General features: G+C 49.2%; 1 protein-coding gene across 5 annotated transcripts in view; it reads right to left on the bottom strand.

Annotated features, from left to right (window-relative positions):
- Positions 1–7,491, bottom strand: part of LPIN1 (lipin 1) — an 80,302-nt gene extending 72,811 nt beyond the window's left edge. For 3 of the 5 annotated variants that reach the window (XM_038006586.2, XM_038006584.2, XM_073022792.1), the window contains exon 1: positions 7,410–7,491. The gene's annotated coding sequence lies outside the window, so the exon portion shown is untranslated. Of the gene's footprint in view, positions 1–7,038; positions 7,194–7,409 lie in introns of those variants that run through there. The other 2 variants (XM_038006587.2, XM_073022793.1) reach the window with 1 other exon arrangement.
- Between the last annotated feature and the right edge of the window lie 13,810 nt (positions 7,492–21,301).

Below are 21,301 nucleotides of genomic sequence, written 5' to 3'. Positions count from 1 at the left end.
ATTCACCATTTCCTGGAGAGAAGCTACCTAAAACCCACTCACTGCCCAGAGAGCAAACATGCATTCGGTCACATCTGCCCTCACGACAAGTGCGTAAAGGGCACCTGCGGGCTTAAGGCACATCCAAGGAGCCTAGCGATTCAAAAGCCAGGCCAACATCAGTCTGGGATGGGGCCCCCTTATCTATGTTCCTGTTATCAGCAGGAAATTACAGCTCCCAGATACAGACCTGGCTGCTGCTCATGGGGCCAACAGATCATGTCCAGACAGCTCAATGACCACCCCTGGCACCCTTCCTCTAGGGAAGGCACTGTCGGCTCCCCAGCTGGGCTTGACAGGGACTATTTTGGGGCTTCCTGCTCACTGCCTAGCCGCCCTCCTCTGAGCACACTGCAGGCAGTGTCTCAGCATCTGAGGACTCTATCTGTGGTCTGCTCAGTACCGGATAAGGTCACAAACATCTCGCTGTTACTGGTGTTCGCCGAGATCACATCCACCTTGGAGGTTTATGAGACAAATGAGGATTTTCATCCAAAGCATTTAAAAACACAAAAAGCTCCTAAGAAGTGCCCAAAATGGTATAATGACTAATAAGACTTGCATGAAAATGAAATTGATTTATAAAGTGTTAGCTTCCTCCTGTAATTTACACTAACGGCAAAGAGGAAGTCTTTTCAGAGCATTGTGGACTGATACTTACGGCGGTTGATAAGGGTGATGAATTACCTGTGACAAAAGAGGAAGTCTGGCTCAGACTCAGGGTGATGCAGGGAAAGGAACACAGACAGAAAGTCAGGCCACCTGGGCAGCAGCCCACGCCCTGCTGGAACTGGCATACACTCACGGACAGCTGCTGCCCTCTGCCAGGTCTGGACTGACTGAGTCCACCAGCATCTCTGTGGTTAAACTGTCCTGACCAGAGTGCCCTGAGGAGCTTCTTAAACAAAAGAGCACAGCTCTGCATCCATCACTACCTGCTGGGAAATTGGGACTTTCTTGGCATGCCAGGGTTTGTGAGACATTCCCGTCCAAAATACAAAAACTCACTAGAAAAGCTGGAGATGCTTTAAAAGGCCAGCAGGTCAGAGGCCCTGCAAGTCAAAGGCCTTTTAAAGGCCTTTCAATACTTCCTGATGAAAGTGATGAAACAGCAAAAATAGCCAGCCCTGGGGTCCAGCCACCAAAGCCCTGCCTATGTTAGGCAGGTAGGAAAATGTGCAGCTCCCGCAGTGAGCTTCCAGGGTGGCAAAGCGACAGGCATTTCCTCCTCCAGCCCACCCCCACCCTGCCCATCCCCCTCCCCAACCTGGGACAGGAGGGCGTTCCCATAATTAAGCTCATCTGTAGAACTCCAGCACATGGCCCGCCGGCCGAGCTCCAAGCATTCATGGCCACGATTTCATAGTTCCAGAAAGGACAGCACTGCTGACACTGTCAGGATGAGGTGACAGAGGTCACGTGGTTTCTTGCCTCACGATTACATTAGAAAATTCCACATTTACTCCAAAATTGGCAGAATCCATCTCCAGGCTTCACAAATTGCCAAGAAACGCTGCATTCTTGGAACTGCCAAAATTCAAAACCCCCGCCACAGCTTTCCTAACCCCACAATTTTTGCCAACACCAGCCACCTCTAGAAGACTAAGGTCGGTTTAAAATGGCCTCAGATCAGCTCAAAAGAAAAAATAGACAAAACGTATACAGAATTCACATTTGGCCAGTAATACATGGGAGAGATATTCAACCCCATTCATAATTAAAGATACAGGAATCGAAAGAGGCCTTTCAGATGTTCCAAAATCAAAGCATTTCATTAAAACCCCAGGGCCTGTGAAAAGTAGGAAAATCAGACATCCACACTCACTACTAGCAGGGTCATAAATGGGGTAGGCAATGTGGCAATGCCCATCTTTTGGGGCATATGTTGGCAAACCACAGTAACTATACTGCTGGGAACTGATCTTACAAATACAGTAAGATCCATGTACAAAAACAGTAACCGCAGCATTAATTGGAATAGGGAAAATTGGAAATAATATCTGTATGACTCTGGCTTAATAAATTATGGGCCATTCACATTGTAAAATGGAATATTATAAGGCTGTTAATAAAATGGGAGTGAGTAGCTCCATAAATATTAACATGAAAAGGTACACATAGAATGAAAACGGGTAAAAAATACTCATAACATGGGCCCACTGTGGGGTTTTATTGTTTGTTTTGTTTTGTTTTGTTTTGAGATGGTGTCTCACTCTGTCGCCCAGGCTGGAGTGCAGTGGCACGATCTCGGCTCACTGCAAGCTCCACCTCCCGGGTTCATGCCATTCTCCTGCCTCAGCCTCCTGAGTAGCTGGGACTACAGGCACCTGCTACCATGCCCAGCTAAATTTTTTGTATTTTCAGTAGAGACAGGGTTTCACCATGTTAGCCAGGATGATCTCGATCTCCTGACCTCATAATCCGCCCATCTCGACCTCCTAAAGTGCTGGGATTACAGGTGTGAGCCACAGTGCCCGGCCGAACCCATTTTTAAAAAATTACATGTGTACATATTTTGATATGCATTAAAAAAATATGGAATGAGTTACATACAAAACAAGATTCACAAGATTCACCCCTGGGACTAGCCTGGGAAAAGGAGGAAGCGATCTTCACTTTTTATCATAAATACTTCCCATAATGTTGCTTTCTAGCTTTTGTTTTTTATGTCTGCATGTATTTCACATCAATTATTAGTGACCTCAGAGAACTGGGAGTGAAGAATGGAAAACTCTGGTCCACTCAGTCTCAGGGTCTCCCCATCACTGAAACCACTGAGACACAAGAGGGTGCTGGACAGGGGTACTCCTGCTTTGGAGGGAAGGTCAGATGAGTGATCACTCAACTCCTCCAGCGCTGAGACTTTGCAACCCTCAGATACTACAATCCCAGGTGACGCTTGTTCTCAGGTTCCTGCCAAGAAATACAAATGGCCTGGATAAAGGTGGGTGCAGACATCTAAATATGGTGTGACCACTATGCGGGGCAAAACAGCCCAAGGCTTTGACTCCAATCCTTTGGCTCAATTATTTAGCTCACTGATGAACGACAGAAAGTTCTTTTCCTTTGAAGACCCAATGGCACGCTCTCTCTACACACTTTCAAAAGCCCTCTGTCCAAATTTGTGTCTTGGTCAAAAAGAATGTTCTACCCTTATAACTTTATTTCTGCATCACCCCCCACCCCTACCACACCCCAGCAATTGGGGGGTGGGCAAATATCACTTGGATGTTCCAGGGCACTATCTATTAGGAGACAATATAGCTCAGTAGGTAAGAGGTATTCAAATCCTGCCTCCACCTTCCACTAACTCTGTGGCCATGGACAAGTTACTAAGCCGTCTGCACTGCGGTTTCGCATCTATTTTATAAAAAGGGATGACATCAGCACAGCCACCTCACAGGACTGTTGTGAGGTAGTAAACATAAAGTACTTTTCAAAGCACATGCACCAAATAAAAACCAGGTGCTAACTCTGTGACCACACACTGGTTCCAGACAAAACCCAGTCTTTGAATAACGTCTCTTGCTGGGGAGGACTTTGTATAGATCACCTACGTAAATGGTACCTTCCCAAAAAGACAGAGGCAAAGAACATTACTGGTCAAAATGAATACAGAACTATCTGAAGGCTATGCCTACGTTCCACCAGGGTGGTAACACGTTCTCATTTGCCCCAAATCTGAGCCCAAAGAGGCCACCCCGAGACTGGTGGCATTCTGGCATTGCAGAGTCCAATGGCGGGACATTCTTTTGCCAGAACAGTTGTCTGGGCGCGTTCCTTGTCGGGTGCTCGTTATCCTAAAACCCTTGTTGCTTGTCTCCTGTCTTGTAAACTGAAGACCTATGGCCTAGTGAGATCCATGAACACAGAGGACGACTTCATCAAAACGTGAGTGTGTGTGGCTAAGGGGACAGAGGGCAAGGGGAGAGGAGCAAGGGTTTCCAGGGGGCAAGGCCGGGGGGGTGGGGGGCACAAGTGCGTGCCAGTAGGCACATGGGGGTGTTGGTTGTGTCTCCCATGCAGGGTCTGTGGACAGCTTTGTGAGCCAATGCAAATCAGCTTACACTCTGGAACAAACAGGCCTCCTTACAGAGCAAAGTGCCTGTTCTAACAGTCTACAACTTTTTCTGGAAAGCCCCAGCATTCAGCATCAGCCGAAAATTCTAAGTTGTTGCAAGAATCACAAAATGTGGTCAGTGGGTTGAAAAATCCACTGTAGCCATCCCCCTGTAGCCATGACCGCCGGTGTGAAAATGCTTCTGGCTTCTCTCTTGATGGAGCCCAGTCCATCTGGTTCCTCCCAACCTCTCAGCTGGGAGTGGGAATGGCACAAGGCACCCTGCATCCCTCAGAGTGCAGAACAGCCTGGGGGCCAGACACTGTGCTGAGGTTTTAAGACTCCCGGGCCACATACCTCATTGTGAAAGTGTCAGCCTGGACCCAGACCCAGAGCTTTCTACAGGCAGAAACTCACTACTCAACATATCCCTGCCTGCACAGACCCCACCCCAACCCCAGCTCTAAGGGCTTGTTGGGTGAATTACAGGTGGGGAGACGGAGAGGGGAAAGCAGTGGAAAAAGGAAGAGGAAGGCAGCCCACAGGAAGGGAGGTCAGGGCACTTGCTCCGGACCCCAGCAGCCCCAGGGCCCAGTGTGGCCTCCTGGGGGGCATAGATTACCTTTGGGCACTGGTGCATCCTCTGATCAAGGAGCAGGGCCAGTGCAGGTGTGTCCCCTCCACACACAGGCATGTGCCCCTCTCTCTCTACACCCTCACTCACAGTTCAGAAAGCGAACATTTCAGAAACAGCCATCTGACAGGCACCTGGGCCCCTTCTGAAGGAAGAACCTGTGACGTCACTGAAAGGCTCTGCTTGGGTTTTGTACCAACTCTTTTTTCCCCACACACCCCATTCCAGTGTTAAATGAGTGGGCTTATTATACAGTACACTGGACCAGGGTTCAATAAAGTGTCAAAACTGTGACTTTGTCCTTCTCAAGGAACAAGCCCCAAAGCTGCTAGTGGGTGATTCCAGGGACTTCCTCCTCAGGACCCCTCAAAAGCTCTGAGATCCTGTGCCCAGGTTACCAGTGAGGAAGTGCAAGTGCAAACAGGTTGAACCGCCAGTCTCGGTGTCCTGGCGGGACCTGACACCTGGATGTCTCTCAAAATGCTCCAAAAGCTGCCGCCATCCGTGCAACTCCCACCCTAAGGAACAAGCTGCCTGTGCCCCTCAACCACCCCCATTGGCAGGCTTACGCAAATCAACTAATCTCATTCAGGTACCTTTTAGGCCTTGAACCCAGTACACAGAGGGTCCGGAAAAGCCAACGGGAAGAGAGGTGGCAGGCAGGGGGAGGGGGCGTCCCACAGGGATGATTTATAGAGCAGAGGCCGGTGTCAGCCAGGACTGTCCCAACCCTGCAAAGAGCCCCTCCTCGCTGGCACCCTGTGGCACCTTAAAATAATGACCACCACAATGATTTGTGGACCCCATATTATGTCCCACGGGCTCGTTTTTATCTCAGTCATTTTTACAACAACTCTGTGAATGGCTATGATTATCCCTTCATTTTACAGATGAGAAAACTGAGGCTCAGAGGATCCAAGTCTTCTGCCCAAGTTCTACATCTGTGAGTGGTCAGAACAACAACTGCAAAGCCCAGTGCTCTGTGCCGGCCTCGGCGCCTCTCAGGCCACGGTGGCCTCAGGATCTTCTTCTGAAATAGCTTGTCATCTCCTGAACCTCCCCTGCCCTCTGTTCTGGGCCCTTCGTGCAGCTGACCAGGCAAAGAGCAGAAGAGCAGGGCCCACAGACTTCCTTCTGTCCAGCCAGGCCAATCGTCCCCACCTAATCCAGGGCAGGCTCCTCCTCAGTCACTTCCAAGATCCCCCCCACAACTAGGAATCTCTGTGGTCTCTCACCTGAACCCTCGGGTTCTCTCCCACACCGCAAGACTCAGCAGGTCCGCCCCTTGTTCCCCTGTGCTTTTCTAAAAGAAAAGAATTGCTGATCACCGAGACCTGGGTGGATGAAAGAACTGGCTCAGGATGCCAGAGAGCTCAGGCAGAGCCCAGATCAGAGCCCAGACCTCCCCACCCAAGTCCAGGGCTCTATTCACGCCTGGCTCCACAAGACCACAGGGCCCCACATGGGAACAGGAATAATAAACGCCAAAACACACAACCATGCATAAAAACACTCAATAACAAATGCTGGCAAACGTGAAGCGCTATCAAAATATAGAATCATAAATCCAACTGTTACACCTTTCAACAAGAATCCGGGAGCAAGAAAAGCGTTCATGTGTGGATGTACTTATTTCTCAAATACCATACATTCCTCAACTGCTTACTTTCATTCATAAGACCCAAACTACGGAACACAGGATAAACAGTCAATCTCACAATCACTACCCTTAGACCACCATACCACAACATCCCCAGTTAAAAAAACTGTTACGAGCTTTGATTTCCCAAGACACTTCTATCCCGTGGGAAACTACTGGGTTCTAAAAACTCTGCAAATTAATACTGCCAGTTGTCTTAATTGGTTTCCTGCTTGCTGATCAAAAACAGGGTTGAATTTGCTTTCTCCAGCAACTACTGACCACACAAATTACCTACTCTAGCTCCACGGCACTTAAGTTACTCCCAAAACGTTACTTCTCATCCTGCATTTTCCTGGCCTTCCCCATGATAAAATTATGTTGCAGGAGCAGCTGATGGAGCTCACTAGGCCTAGCACCTACTAGGCTGCAAGAAAGGTGCAGAGGCCTCGCAGGGGAGAGCTGTAATATGAGAACGGGGATTCCAACCTGGGCTCAGCCTGCCCTGCCGCCCAGCAACTGTGTGACCTTGGGCACAGAGGTCAACCTCTCTGGGCCTCAGTTTCCTCAACTGCAGCGCTGGAATCCTAACTCCGGGGGAAAGATAGCCTCTCATCCCAGTCCCCGGCGCAAAGCAGGGGATGATCGCGCAGAGCCAGGACGCACCCGCGCTAGCCGGCTGGAGCTGGTCCCCGCGGTTCTGGGACTGCGCGGCAGCCCCCTGGGGCCCCCACGCCGCTCGAGATCAGCCAGGCCGAGCCCACGCCGGGCCTCGCGGCGCGCAAGGAAAGCCAGGCCCGAGGGATGCTCGCGAGGCCCTCCCGGCCTCCAGGGCCTGTTTCCCCGCCTCCCTCCCCCGAACTACTTCCCGTAGAGGGCCGCGGGGGACGTAGCCCGGCCGTCGGTCCTCTGGCCCCCGGGGCCGAGCCCCCGCCTCGCCACGCGCCCTCAGCGCCCCTGCGCCGCGCCTCGCCCCGCCTAACCCAAGGCTGAGGCCCGGGCTCCACAGCGGGAGGCTGGAGGCGGCGACTACTCACCGAGCGGCGCCGCGCGTGGCCGCCTTTGTATGCAAACACCCAGCCGGTCGCCCGCTGTCAGCGCAGCTCGCCTTCAGGGGCGGGGCAGGGGCGGGGGCAGAGGCCGGGGGCGGGGCCTGGGCGGGGCAAGCGGGGCAAGCGGGGCGGCGCCAGGGGGACTCGGGAAGCGCTGGCTGCCGGGCTGCTTTCAGGGCCCGCTGGCCCGCTCTGCCCGCTCACCCCTGGCCGCCTACCTTAGCGTTCCTGGGGGTGGGGCCCCTTAGGCCGCTTTTCTGATTTTCCTTTCCAGAGCCAAACTCGTGTATTTCTTCAACACTCTGAATTGACCTATGCCGATGACTGGGGGAGTGAGGACGGAGGGGAGCAGAGAAAAGGCAGCCAGGTAAATGTCCAAGTAAGCCTCCCAGGGCCTGGCCGCGATCTCGTCGGTCCTGTGGGTCCCGCTCATCACCAGTGGCGGGACCTGAGCCCGTCCTTGACTTTTCTGACCCTCACCCTTCGTTTCTTCCACCATAAAGGCGCAATCGCGTTGACCTATCGCCATCTCCTCTTAGCTTCTCCTCGCTGGGTCACCCCTGTCCTTCATCCTGATGGTGACAGCTCCCACTCTCGCCTCTGCCAAGCGGTGGTCCAGGTGCGGAATGGTGGCTCTGAACCGGAGGGACAGGCAGCTCCCTGCGCCCCTCCAGGCGCTGGGAGGCAGGCAGGGGATAAACAATGAGCCGCATAACGTCTGGTGGTGAAATGATTTCCATCAATGGGAGGGTGTCACATTTGAACTGAAACTCTAAATGACAAGAAACACCTATGTCTACAAAGACGGGGGAGGAGGCAGGGTTTTCTGGAGAGCAGAAATGGCAGATGCAAAGGTCCTGGGGCTGGCGCTGGGGGCTGGAGGGGAGGCAGGGGCCAAATATTCAAGTCTTGTAGGCCAAGGCAAGCAGTTTAGGTATTATTTAGATGTTATTCCAAAACCAATTCTTTTTGAGACAGGGTCCAACTCTGTCACCCAGGCTATAGTGCAGTGGCACAATCTTGGTTCACTGCAGCCTTCACCTTCTGGCCTCAGGCAATCCTCCTGCCTCAACCTCTCAAGTAGCTGGGACCACAGGTGCATGCCACCACACCCAGCTAATTTTTTCAATTATTTGTAGAGACAAGGTCTCCCTATGTTGCCCAAGCTGGGCTCAAGCAATCTTCCCACCTTGGCTTCCCAAAGTGCCAGGATTACAGGTGTGAACCACCACACCTGGTCCAAAAAGAATTTTAAACCTGGGAATTATATGATCTAATTTACTTCTTTAAAAAGTCACCCCTCCACTCCATGGAAATTGGACTGCAGGAGTAGAAGCCAGCAGACAGGTGGCACTGCAGGGAATCAGGGGACATGATGGTGGCTCAGATTGCAGGGGCTGCTCAGCGAGAAGTGGAAGGACTTCAGAGAGATTTGGAGGCAAAACCCACACGCTTGTTGATGAATGGAGCGGGTGGAGGCATGTGATGCGATACTCAAAGACAAGTCTCGGTGTGGAGATTGAACCGCTGCTCTGCTGAGATGCAGAGGGCCAGGAAGGAGGCCAGCTTGGAAACAGCATCAAATGCGGCAGCTTAGTAAATTGGATGAGCCGGCCAGCTCTAGATAGACATATGGGGGCAGCTGCTTGGAGAGCTTTGTCCAGGGACACGGCTCCCGTCCATCGGTCAAGTGTGGACACGCTCCAGCTGGGCTTGCGGCAGCTCCCATCTAGGCAGCCCATCCCATGCTGACATTGCAGAGGTGGGAGCTACACAAAGAGAATCTTGCAGTTTGTAGGTGAGCTACCTCCACAGGGGTTTTCTCAGAGACCAGAGCTGCAAGTGCATCACAGCTGCCCAAAACCGCTGGGGTTGCAAGGCCCCAGAAGGGCACCCTCCTGCGCCCTCCCCTCCTACCTCCAGGGAGGAGCTGGCCTGGGAAGAAGTCTACCCTATGTGGAAAAGCTTTCCAGGAAGCCAGTCCAACTTCAGGCCACTTAAGTTTATTTTTTTGTGTAAAATAAGTCCATTATTCAAATGTGGAGATATGAGGTCTGAAAATACAGCAAAATTCAACTCAAAGCCCTCATTCTGAAAATGATGAGCCTGGGGGCCCAGCAGGGCTAGAGTCAGTTCTGATGAGCAAAGTCTGACTAGATTCAGAGCAAATTAGGACCCGCTGCTGCCCAGCCTGCCACTCGGGGAAGGCCAAGGTTGCGGGGAGCCTTTGTACAAACAAGCAATGGGAAGAAAACACTCACTAGATCACAGTGCGCTCCCAGGTGATAAATGAAACTGGACTTTCCAAAGCCCTGGTGCTTTTGATCCGGCACTGGCTGGAGTCCCCCTGGGAGGGCCCTTGGCTGTGCTATCAGCAACCAGGCCTGACTGAGCAGTGACTCAGCCAGGAGAGCTGAGGCGATCCCCCTGGCCAATCCCAGGGCCTAGCCACACTCGGAAGAGGAGAGGGAACTCAGGGGATGAGTAACCTTGCTCTAGCTGACTGGAGGAGGAAGGAGGGGCTGAGTAATGCCTTAGCAAAGCCAGCACAAGCATCCTGATTCTAGAGGCTCAGTTTCACAATCCGGGAAATGGGCTGCAGTTGCGCATGACACAGATCTGCTTTGAGGATGAAAAAGGCATCATGGGAAGCCGCTGTCACAGTTGTGGGGTTGGAAGATTTTTCAATTCTAAAACCCCGTAAGTTGAGGAGTGGCCATTCCCAGAAGGATCTGTCCACTGCTGAGCCCAGTTGGTGACAGAAGCTGTTATATCCTGAGAACTCTGAAGTTGTGCAGATCAACCACCTGCACAGGCCCAGAATACCTGGGGCAAGGTAGGCAGGAAGAGTGAACATCCCTGTTCACGGGTGTCCGGCGAGCTACTGTAGGAAGGAGAAACGCCGGCTGATCCCCCAGGACTCTGAGCATGGTTAGCTCTGTAACTGCCCTGGCAGAAAGGATCCCAAAGAGAGGACAATGAATTCTCCCCCAGCCTTTTATCCCTGGTACCAGTGCCTGGGGCTCCGGGAAAGGGAGGGCATCTCCTTGGGGTCTAAGGCCACTCCTTGGTTGGAGGCCCCTCACGAGGTGACTTTGTCCTGGGCACTCTCTCAAGAACCAGGTGGGAACCAGAGGCCACCTGGTGCCGCTTCACTACCTTGGCAGCAGGGAACAGAGCAGCCTGGGAATCCACCCAAGGTGGAATGGGGCCCCTGTGGGTGCTGTGGCTGGCTGAGCAGGGCCAGTTTCATGGGGAAGCCACAGGTGTAAAAGGCCCTGGGTTCTGCAGAGAGGACAGTGATCCTCGGAGAGCGAACATCTGGAACCAAAGCACAGAAGGTTTCGATGGTCACCCGGGCTGTCCAGAGGCCTACTCCACAGTTAGGGCGGGGCTCGCAGATTAGAGTCGAGGCATAGGAAGTGGCAGGATGATAAAGGCTGACAGCTAGCCACAGAGGAGCATGTTGAAGGCCCTAGGCCGAGCACTGGGGGCTCCAAAGGGGAGCAGACCAGACACAGTGTCTGTCCTCAGGAAGTGCACAGTCTGGGGTTGTGATCGCGTAAAAACTGTCACAGTGCTCCTGGCCGCTGTGAACTGAAGTGCTGTGCACTGATACAGGATTTGACCTGCCCTGTCCCCAAGCAAGAGGATTCACTTGACCTTGGTGGCCTGAGCAGGCACCGACCTAGGCAAATCTAGGCCAGATGTCAAGGAGCAGAATGAACCACGGGCCAGCCAGCAGCACACACACAGCGGTCAGGCATGCCCAGGTGCTTGAAAGAAGGCCCGTGGCTGGCCGCTGGTGAGCGAGGGAGCGAGGGAGCTCACAGCAAGCCCCATGCCTGTCTTCCACTGGATGAAGCAAGAGTGGGTGTGGAACATCCTTTCTCCTCAGGTCAGATTGGGAACGATTCATAATGAGCGGGGCTAGAACAGAGAACAGCAGAGAGGCAGGAAAGAAGGAAGAGACCAAGGTGCAAGGATGGGGCAGGGAAAGAGACCTCAACATGACCAGGGATGGGAGGGAAGAACTCCATCGCTTAGAAACAGTGGCGGCTGTGCTGGGAAGTCTGGACTGTTACAGTGGGCTCTAATTCCAGGAGGAAGAAAAAGACCCCGCATATCACCGTGAGTCAGTCCTCGGAGTCGCCATGACCTTGCTAAACAAGTGTGGGGTTGTCACAGCCTTAAGCAGCACATCTCAAGTCCCACATTCCCCAGTGCTAAGACAATAGCTACATAGACAGGATTCTAAGGAGAGCTCAGAGGTAGAAGACCCTTAAGAGTCCCCCTTTCCTTAGATAGGAAAACTCAGGCCCAGAGAGGCAAACAATGGGTCAGTATGTGTGCCTAAACTTACCTAAACATAGAAAAGGTATAGTAAAAATATAGTATTAGAGTCTTATGGGAGCACCATCGTACACGCAGTCTGTAGTTGACCAGAGCATTGTTATGCGGTGCATGACTGTGGATCTTCTCATTAATAATAGGCCACCTGGTCAGGTACACGAAGTCTAGGGTTCAGAATCCAACAGGCTCAAATTCAAGTCCAGCTCAGCCACCTGGCTGAGTGCTGTCTGAACCTCAACGTCCTCAGCTGTTAAAAAGGGATAACCATCCCCATCTCAGCAGCTTTGGGGGGAAATTAAATGAGATATATTGGGATTCAGATAACCAATAAAATATCAAATCACTTTACCAGTTCAAGCTCTTACCACTCAGTGTTTGCAGGGGCTTATCACTGATGAATGAATTCAGGAGTTCAGGAGTTCAAGACCAGCCTGGGCAACATCCTCACCCAGCTAATTTTTGTGTTTTTTTGTTTGTTTGTTTGTTTGTTTTGAGACAGAGTCTCACTCTGTCACCCAGGCTGGAGTGCAGTGGCACGATCTCAGCTCACTGCAAGCTTCCAAGCTTCGCATTCCAGGTTCACGCCATTCTCCTGCCTCAGCCTCCGGAGTAGCTGGGACTACAGGCGCCCGCCACCACGCCCAGCTAATTTTTTGTATTTTTAGTAGATATGGGGTTTCACCATGTTAGCCACGATGTGTATTTTTTTTTTACAGAGACAGGGTTTCGCCATGTTGCCCAGGCTGGTCTCGAACTCCTGCACTCAAGTGGCAATGTTTGGAACCAATTTACACAGTTCTTTTCCTTGCAGTTGCCAAACAATATTATTTATCTAATGGTCATAACACCTTAGCAGATAATAGAACTACTGAACAGCAGTGCTTACTATGCTCATGGATGAGGTTTCTAGTTGTCTTCTATTAAGCAGGTGGCCTTGAATTCTGACAGCTCACGCTTCAGAGTTACCTGTGGACACACAACATCATTCACAAAATGTTCTTTTTCTCCCCAATGTCTCTCGAGAATGAAAATGACCAGGCCATCCTCACATTCTACAGAGGTTAACCCAGCAACTTAGGGACACAGCTGGGGCAGGACTCCCGGGCTCCTGGTCAGTTCCTCTGTGGGGATGCGAAGCCTCAGGGCTGACATCTCTTAGCTCTGCCTTCCAGGAGAATTTCACAGGAGCTCCCATTTGCACTGCTGTGAAGGCCATCCTGCTCCTTGTCAAGCCTGTCTCCTCGTTGGCTTCAGGAAGATCTCTTTTGTGCCCAAACTGTGAATAAGCAAACTGGATGCAGCATCTCTGATTGCTCTGGGAAGAAACTTACGAGAAGTGCTTGAGAAAAGTCATGACGTTCTGCCTCTGCTAAGCAACCTGTTGGACACTGCTTGGTATATACGGCTAAGTGGTTCTTTGTTCAGACCCGCTTCCTCTGATTAGCAACCACAGATCTTCTGGGTTTTCACTTCACTTGTTTATTTCTGTTTATTGTCATCTCTGGGAAGATGGCTTCAAATTTTTTTTCCCCAATTGAACCCCATATCAATTGATAAGTAGATCTTTTGATAAGTAGATCTTTCTCTTTCTTTCTTTCTTTCTTTCTCTTTCCCTTCCTTCTTTCCTTCCTTCCTTCCTTCCCTTCCTTTCCTTCCTTTCCTTTCCTTCCTTCCTTCCTCCCTCCCTCCCTCCCTCCCTTCCTTCCCTTCCTTTCCTTCCTTTCCTTTCCTTCCTTCCTCCCTCCCTCCCTCCCTCCCTTCTTTCCTCCCTCCCTCCCTCCCTTCCTTCCTTCCTTCCTTTCTTTTTCTTGAGATAGGGCCTCACTCTGTCACCCAGGCTGGAGTGCAGTGGGGCAATCTTGGCTCACTGCAACCTCCACCTACCAGGTTCAAGTGATCCTCCCACCACAGCCTCCCAAGTAGCTGGATTACAGATGAGTCCCATCACGCCCAGCTAATTTTTGAATTTTTTGACACAGACAGGGTTTCGCCATGTTGCCCAGGCTGTCTGGAACTCCTGAGCTCAAGTGATCTGCCCGCTTCGACCCCCCAGAGTGCTGGGATTATAAGCGTGAGCCACAGCACTCGGCCAAGAACAAGAATTTTCTATGGCTGCATGAAACAGGGCAATTCCCAGCGGTACTGTATACCTGGGGGGAAGTGTTACTTAGTACAGAAAGTCTTTCCCTTCCCAAGTCACCCCTTCATGAACTTTGCAGCTCTGTTATGAGAACTACACACATCTAGGATTGTCAAAGATGAACAAATGACCCTCATCCTTGCTAATATTGCTTGCTCTGAAATCAATTTTTTCTGATACTAATATAGCCACTCCAGCTTTCTGTTGACTAGTGTTAGCATCACATATGTATCTCTTTCCGTTCTGTTTACTTTGACCTGTCTTTATGTTTAAAGTGGCTTTCTTAATGACCCCATACAGTTGGGTATTCTTTGTTGTAACCAATCTGACAATTCCTGAAGTTGTAATTGAAGGGTGTGATGGTTAATTTTTGGTGTCAACTTGACTGGGTTAAGGGATACCCAGATAGCTGGCACAGCATTGTCTCTGAGGATGTCTTTGAGTGTGCTTCTGGTAGAGGTCAGCATTTGGATCAGTGAACTGAGTGAGGAAGGAAGATTCATCCTCACCCATGTGGGCTGGGCTCCATCCAATCAGGTGAATTCCTCAACAGAACAAACAGGCAGAGGGAAGGCAAATTCACTCCCTCTTCTGAAGCTGGGACAGCCTTCTTCTCCTGCGCTTGGACATCAGCACTCCAGGCTCTCTAGCCATTGGACTCCAGGACCTGCACTGGTGGCCCCTCAGGTTCTCAGGCCTTTGCTATGTCACCAGCTTCCCTGGTTCTCTAGCTTGCAGACAGCAAATCACAGGACTTCTCAGCCTCCATAATCATGTTAGCCAATTTCCAAACTAAATACCCTCTCATTTATCTGTGTCTATCCTATCTGGTTCTGCTTCTCTGGAGAACCCTGATACAGAGGGTTTACACTGAATGTCATTTGCATATGGTTATATAAATAGTAGCTGTTTTAACACCCTCATCTAATTCTATCATGAATGTCACTTCAGGATCTGTTTCTATTGATTGATTTTTCTCCAGATCCTAGGTCATATTATCCTGCTTCTTTGCAAGCCCGTTATTTTTGTTTGGACATGGGACATTGTCACTTTTGTACCGTTGGTGGCTAGGTTTTGTTATATTCCTTTAAACAGCATTGTGCTTTGTTCTGAGACGCAGTAAAGTTACCTTAAGATTAGTTTGATCTTTTTGAGGCTTGATGTTCAATATTGTTACTGCAGATCCAGAACAGCCGTTGTTCTAGCACTAATTTGTCACCTCTGCCAGGCAATTCTCTTCTACTTTTCTCCTCGATGTCCTGAATTTTAGGGGGTCTCCCCAGTCTGGCTGGTGGAAATGTAGTTTTTGTTGCGTAAAATTTACCTCAAAACTTAGCAGCTTGAAACAACAAGTATTTAGTCCCTGCAGTTTCTTGTGTCAGGAATCCAGGGGCAGCCCAGCTGGTGGCTCTGACTCAAGCTGTCTCGTGAGGTCGCACTCAAAGTGATGGCTAGAATGGAGCCCTCTGACTGGGGCCAAAGGATCTGCCTCCAGGACGGTGACTCACATGGCTATAGCCAGGGGCTCCATTTCTTGCCTCATGGACCTGTCCAGAGGCTGAATGAGCAATACAGCTTCTGGCTTCCCCAGAGGGACTGACCCAAGAGGGGGCAAGCAGGAGCCACAGGGCTTTCTACACCATAGTCTCTAAAGTCACAAACCATCACCGTCACTTTCACCACATTCTGTCCTTTAGAAGCATATTAGTAAGCCCAGCCCACAATCAAGGGAGGTAGGAGTAGGCACCTCTTTTTGAAAGGAAGACTATCAGATAATTTAGGGATATATTTCTAAGCTGCTCTCACAGACACAAAGTATCCCCAGGTCTGAGTGATTTCTGAAGATCGTTTCGCCTGCAAGCTCCTTCCTTGGTGGTTTCCTCACATTCATGTGCAGACCGGTACTCAGCTGAAGACTCGAAGGCACTCCTTGCAGATCTCTGAACCATTCTCTGTGGCTTCTTCTTCTGCAGATCTCTGCCCTGCAAATTCGAGCTCCCTTGGCCTCCCAGGAGCCCACATTCCATCTCCTGAGCTGGGTAGGCCCTCGGGCTCTGTTTGGGCTCCCTCTTCCTGCACTGCTGAGCTGGACACTTGCAAGGCTGCTCTTATTGCTTCCTGTCTCCCAGGAATCCCTGTCCTGTTCTGCCTATTGTCCAGTGTCCACTGTTATTTCAGATACTTGTCCAGCTTTCTGGCTGTTTTTAAGACAGGAGGGTAAACCTGCTCCCTATTATTCCATCAGGACCAGAAGTGGGACTCCCCAGCAGCAGTGCTGGCTCCCGAAAATGAGTCAACAGCCATGCAGCAGATGGGAGACTCACACCCTCCCCTCTTCTTTTTTTTTTTTTTTAATTATACTTTAAGTTCTGGGATACATGTGCAGAACGTGCAGGTTTGTTACATAGGTATACACATGCCATGGTTATTTGCTGCACCCATCAACCCGTCATCTGCATTAGGTGTTTCTCCTAATGCTATCCGTCCCCTAGCCCCTCATCCCCTGACAGGCCCCAGTATGTGATATTCCCCTCCCTGTGTCCATGTGTTCTCATTGTTCAGCTCCCACTTATGAGTGAGAGCCTGCGGTGTTTGGTTTTCTGTTCCTGTGTTAATTTGCTGAGAATGATGGCTTCAGCTTCATCCATGTCCCTGCAAAGGACACGAACTCATCTTTTTTTATGGCTGCATAGTATTCCATGGAGTATATGTGCCACTTTTTCTTTATCCAGTCTATCATTGATGGGCATTTAGGTTGGTTCCAAGTCTTTGCTATTGTAAAACGTGCCGCAATAAACATACGTGTGCGTATGTCTTTATAGCAGAATGATTTATAATCTTTGGGTATATACCCAGTAATGGGATTGCTGGGTCAAATGGTATTTCTGGTTCTAAATCCCTTAGGAATCACTACACTGTCTTCCACAATGTTTGAACTAATTTACTCCCACCAACAGTGTAAAAGCATTCCTATTTCTCCACATCCTCTCCAGCATCTGTTGTTTCCTGACTTTTTAATCATTGCCATTCTAACTGGCGTGAGATGGTATCTCATTGTGGTTTTGATTTGCATTTCTCTAATGATCAGTGATGAACAGTTTTTTTCATATGTTTGTTGGCCACATAAATGTCTTCTTTTCAGAAGTGTCTGTTCATATCCTTTGCTCACTTTTTGATGGTGCTGTTTGTTTGTTTTTCTTGTAAATTTGTTTAAGTTCCTTTTAGATTCTGGATATTAGCCCTTTGTCAGATGCAAAAATTTTTTCCCATTCTATAGGTTGCCTGTTCACTCTGATGCTAGTTTATTTTGCTGTGCAAAAGCTCTTTAGTTTAATTAGATCCCATTTGTCAATGTTGGCTTTTGTTGCCATTGCTTTTGGTGTTTTAGTCATGAAGTCTTTGTCCATGCCTATGTCCTGAATGGTATTGTTCAGGTTTTCTTCTAGCGTTTTTATGGTTTTAGGTCTTACGTTTAAGTCTTTAATCCATCTTGAGTTAATTTTTGTATAAAGTGTAAGGAAGGGGTCCAGTTTCAGTTTTCTGCATATGGCTAACCAGTTTTCCCAACACCATTTATTAAATAGGGAATCCTTTCCCCATTGCTTGTTTTTGTCAGGTTTGTCAAAGATCAGATGGCTGTGGATGTCACACCCTCACTTCTAATCTGACATTATCTCGCTCCCTCCTCCTGGTCCACTTCCCTATAAAGGTGATGTCCTTTGGCATACACTTCAGATCAGCACATCTGCATTTAGCACTCCAGGCTTCATCCTTCTTCCCAGCTTTCCCCAGCCTTGTAGTCCACAGTGCCTCCTTTGCCAGTCCCAGGGATGATATTCAAACTATTAGGCATGCCATGAGCATGAGCCAATCAGAGCAAACACCAGCCACAGCAGAGCAGGGACCTGCTGGCTTATGGAGAGGGTTGCAAAGGGAAGGGGGCAAATCTAAGAGAAGGGATGAGATGACAGGAATGAGGCCACTTAGGGGACTGGGGACAGTGACTACAATGGGTATTTCTAAATTTCTAATATTTTAATCATCGGCAAGGTCATAGCAGTGTATACCGTATGAATCTACCAAAGAAGAAAACATTTTTGGAATTGCTTTTTAGCTTCAACCGAGAAATGCATCTGCTATGGACTGAATCTTTGTGCCCCCCAAAATTCACCTGTTGAAGCCCTAGTCCCCAGTGTGATGGTATGATGAGGTGGAGCCTTTGGGAGGTAATTAGGTTAAGATGAGCTCTTGAGGGCAAGACCTCCATGATGGGATTTTTGCCCTTATAAGAAGAGGAGGAAACCAGAGCTCACTCTGTGTCATGTGAGGACAGTGGGAGAAGGCAGCTGTCTGTAAGCCAAGGAAAGTGGACATCACTAGAACCCAACCATGCTGGCACCCCGGTGGCAGAGGTCCAGCCTCCAGAACCATGAGATAGAAATTTCTGTGGTTTAAGCCACCCAGCCTATGATATGTGTTCTAGCAGCCTGACCTAAGACAGCATTCTAAAAAGACCTGAAAAGATGCTCGCATCCTAAAGGGCATCAAAGTGATTTCAAATCCACAAAATCAACCTGGACCAAAGGCACCCCAATGCTCAGTTCTTCCCCAGACTGCTCCAACACAGAGTTCATCAACCAGCTGTAGAAACTGGAACCCCAAAACTAAGGTGTCAGTCAGTTGAGTGACCCAGCGTCCGGCCTCAGTGAGGGAAGCTGACTTCCAAATAAAATCAGGCTTCTGCAAAGACGCTGTGCAACCTGTGACAGTACTAGGACACCTGAGCCAGCCCCCCGGAGTCATAGCTCAGCACTAAATGCCTTAGCAGATAGACCTTTGAAGATAAAATCTACAGTATTAAGTGATATAACCATTTATCAGCTCAAAAGAATGAATTAGGAAAGCAGAAAGAGACTGAATATGCTAACAAATCATATCATTTCATGGGAAGAATGTAAATGCTGTTTGCCTATTACCATTCACTTTGGCACGCACCTGTTTCATCATTGACCTAGAACCTGGGGTTGGTGAGGAGAATAACTACACTCTGAGGACTTCATTCGTCTCACATTTCCCCTATTCCACAGTGTCCAGTGTACGCCAGACCCACAGAAAGGTCTCAGAAGACTTGTTGAAGGACTAATGGGTTGATTGGCTAAGCTAAGCTAGCACAGGAAAGGGACAGACCCTTAGGAGAGCTATTGTCAATCTCCTAGATTCAAATACGTGTTCCTGTGTCCTTAGGAAAGCGAAACTGAATTTTCCTTTAACCTAAATCCTAACATTAATATAATATATAACAAAACCACATACATCTAAAAGGAGCATCAAAGATGTAAGAGGAACATTATCCCCCTCCAAGGGTGCCATGGGGACACTTTCTTCTTCTTCTTTTTTTTTTTTTTTTTTTGAGACAGAGTCTTGCTCTGTCACCTAGGCTGGTGCAGTGGCCACAATCTCAGATCACTGCAACCTCTGTCTCCTGGGTCAAGCAATTCTCCTGTCTCAGCCTCCTGAGTAGCTGGCATTACGGGCGTGTGCCACCACGCCCGGCTAATTTTTGTATTTTTAGTAGAGACGGGGTTTCACCATGTTGGCCAGGCTGGTCTCAAACTCCTGACCTCAGGTAATCCGCCCGCCTCAGCCTCCCAAAGTGCTGGGATTACAGGCCTGAGCCATCGCGCCCAGCCAGGAACACTTTCTGAATAACCTTCTGGTCTCTGCATCCCTTGTTCCTTCTGTCTCGTCAAAGGAGCTGGGCAGCTGTAGCTCAACTGTTCCTTTCTAATGCAAGGGTAAATACAAATCAAAAACGTGTTTTGAATGATCTCTCATGCAATAAGGGAAAGAGACTGCCTTCCTCCTCCTTCTCTGAGAGCATTTACTGTAGGATACGTGTCATTGTAAATTCTTTCTCTGTCCCTTGGAGATGTTGTAAATCTTTTGAAAAGCTAAATAAGCCTGTGGCCACCTGTAAAACTCAGGAGTGTTTCCTAAGAGACCCGGAGGCCACCTCTTTGAAATATAAACATAAGGGAAGACAGCACCCCATCTCCTAATTCCGTGAGAAGGTAAGAGAGAGCCTATTCCGCAGGGGACTTGCTCCAAGATGCAAAACTATCTCCTGTCTGGATGGCTTTTTTTTCCCCTCTTGGGTCTTGGGTAAAAGCAATTGGCTGATGCAGATTACCAGGTGATTTCAAGATGAACTAAGAAGGATAAAGGGTGCTGTCAAGTGCTCTTACTTGAGGACTAGTTATGGTTTATCTTCACAACATGTATGCAATGGGTTGTATTTGCTTGGCTATAAAAAAGGGTGAGTTTCTGTCTGTCACGTTATTATTACTATCATCCATCCCTCATCCTATGTGTTCTCAAAGCGTGTGAGTGAGGACAGGAGAAGAAAAGGTGGTCATTAGTTGGAGGACAGGAGAAGAAAAAGTGGTCATTGGTTAGAGGACAGGAGAAGAAAAGGTAGTCATTGGTTAGAGGACAGGAGAAGAAAAGGTGGTCATTGGTTACAGTCCCTTATGCTCTAACAGTAGCTTTGAAATGTCACATTGCAATGTGAATGAAGGTCTCTAATTTAATACAAACTGGTCTCTTTTGATTCATGGTCAAATGCACAATACTCTTTCCTGTGTAGAATCATCAAGCGTGGTACAGGAGAAAGAACACAGGATTTGACATCAGAAAGGTTGGCTTTGTGTCCCAGCCCTGCCCCTTGCTAGCTGTGTGACTTTGTCAAGACATTTAATCGCACTGAATTTCAGTTTGATTGTGTCAAGGAGATGGCTTGGATTCCTTTCATTGTTGCTTTTCATACAATGGACCAGAAAACCTACACTAGTAGAAAAACTGGCAACATTTGAATCAATTCTGTGGCTTATTTAAAAAAAAAAATAACTGGCTCAACGTTGCCACATATGCCTACTATCACATGGTTGCCAAAGTCCCAGAGGCTCGAGGAGTTTGGGAGGGGGAGGGTTGAGGGGGTGCTGGGGTGGGAAGAGAGGCTGAAGCTGCTCTTAAACAGACGAGATCTGATCCAGACCTGGAGGAGCTTTGGACGACAACCAGGAGAGATGAGCAGAGATGAGACGGGGGACAGGGGAGAGCGTGGCTGGGAGTAATAGTGGAGCCACACGTTTAGCAAACCTTAGGCAATGGGAAAGTTCGAACCGTGTTTAGGATTCACTTGCAGGTTATCAAACAGCCCTATGGGTTTGTTGAGCCGTTAATATGGGAAGACAAGCTGAGACAGATTTGTCATGGCCTCAGATGGCAGCCTAAGGAGTTAGCGTTTTGTCCTGAAGGTCCTGGAGAGCCATTAAAAGCTTCTAAGCAGGAAGTAAAACATTATGAAACCCCTGTTTTAGTAAAT

Source organism: Chlorocebus sabaeus, chromosome 14 (genome assembly GCF_047675955.1).
Source record: "Chlorocebus sabaeus isolate Y175 chromosome 14, mChlSab1.0.hap1, whole genome shotgun sequence".
Taxonomy (NCBI): domain Eukaryota; kingdom Metazoa; phylum Chordata; class Mammalia; order Primates; family Cercopithecidae; genus Chlorocebus; species Chlorocebus sabaeus.
Note: the sequence above shows the minus strand (reverse complement) of the source record. Positions and strands in the feature narration are given on the sequence as shown.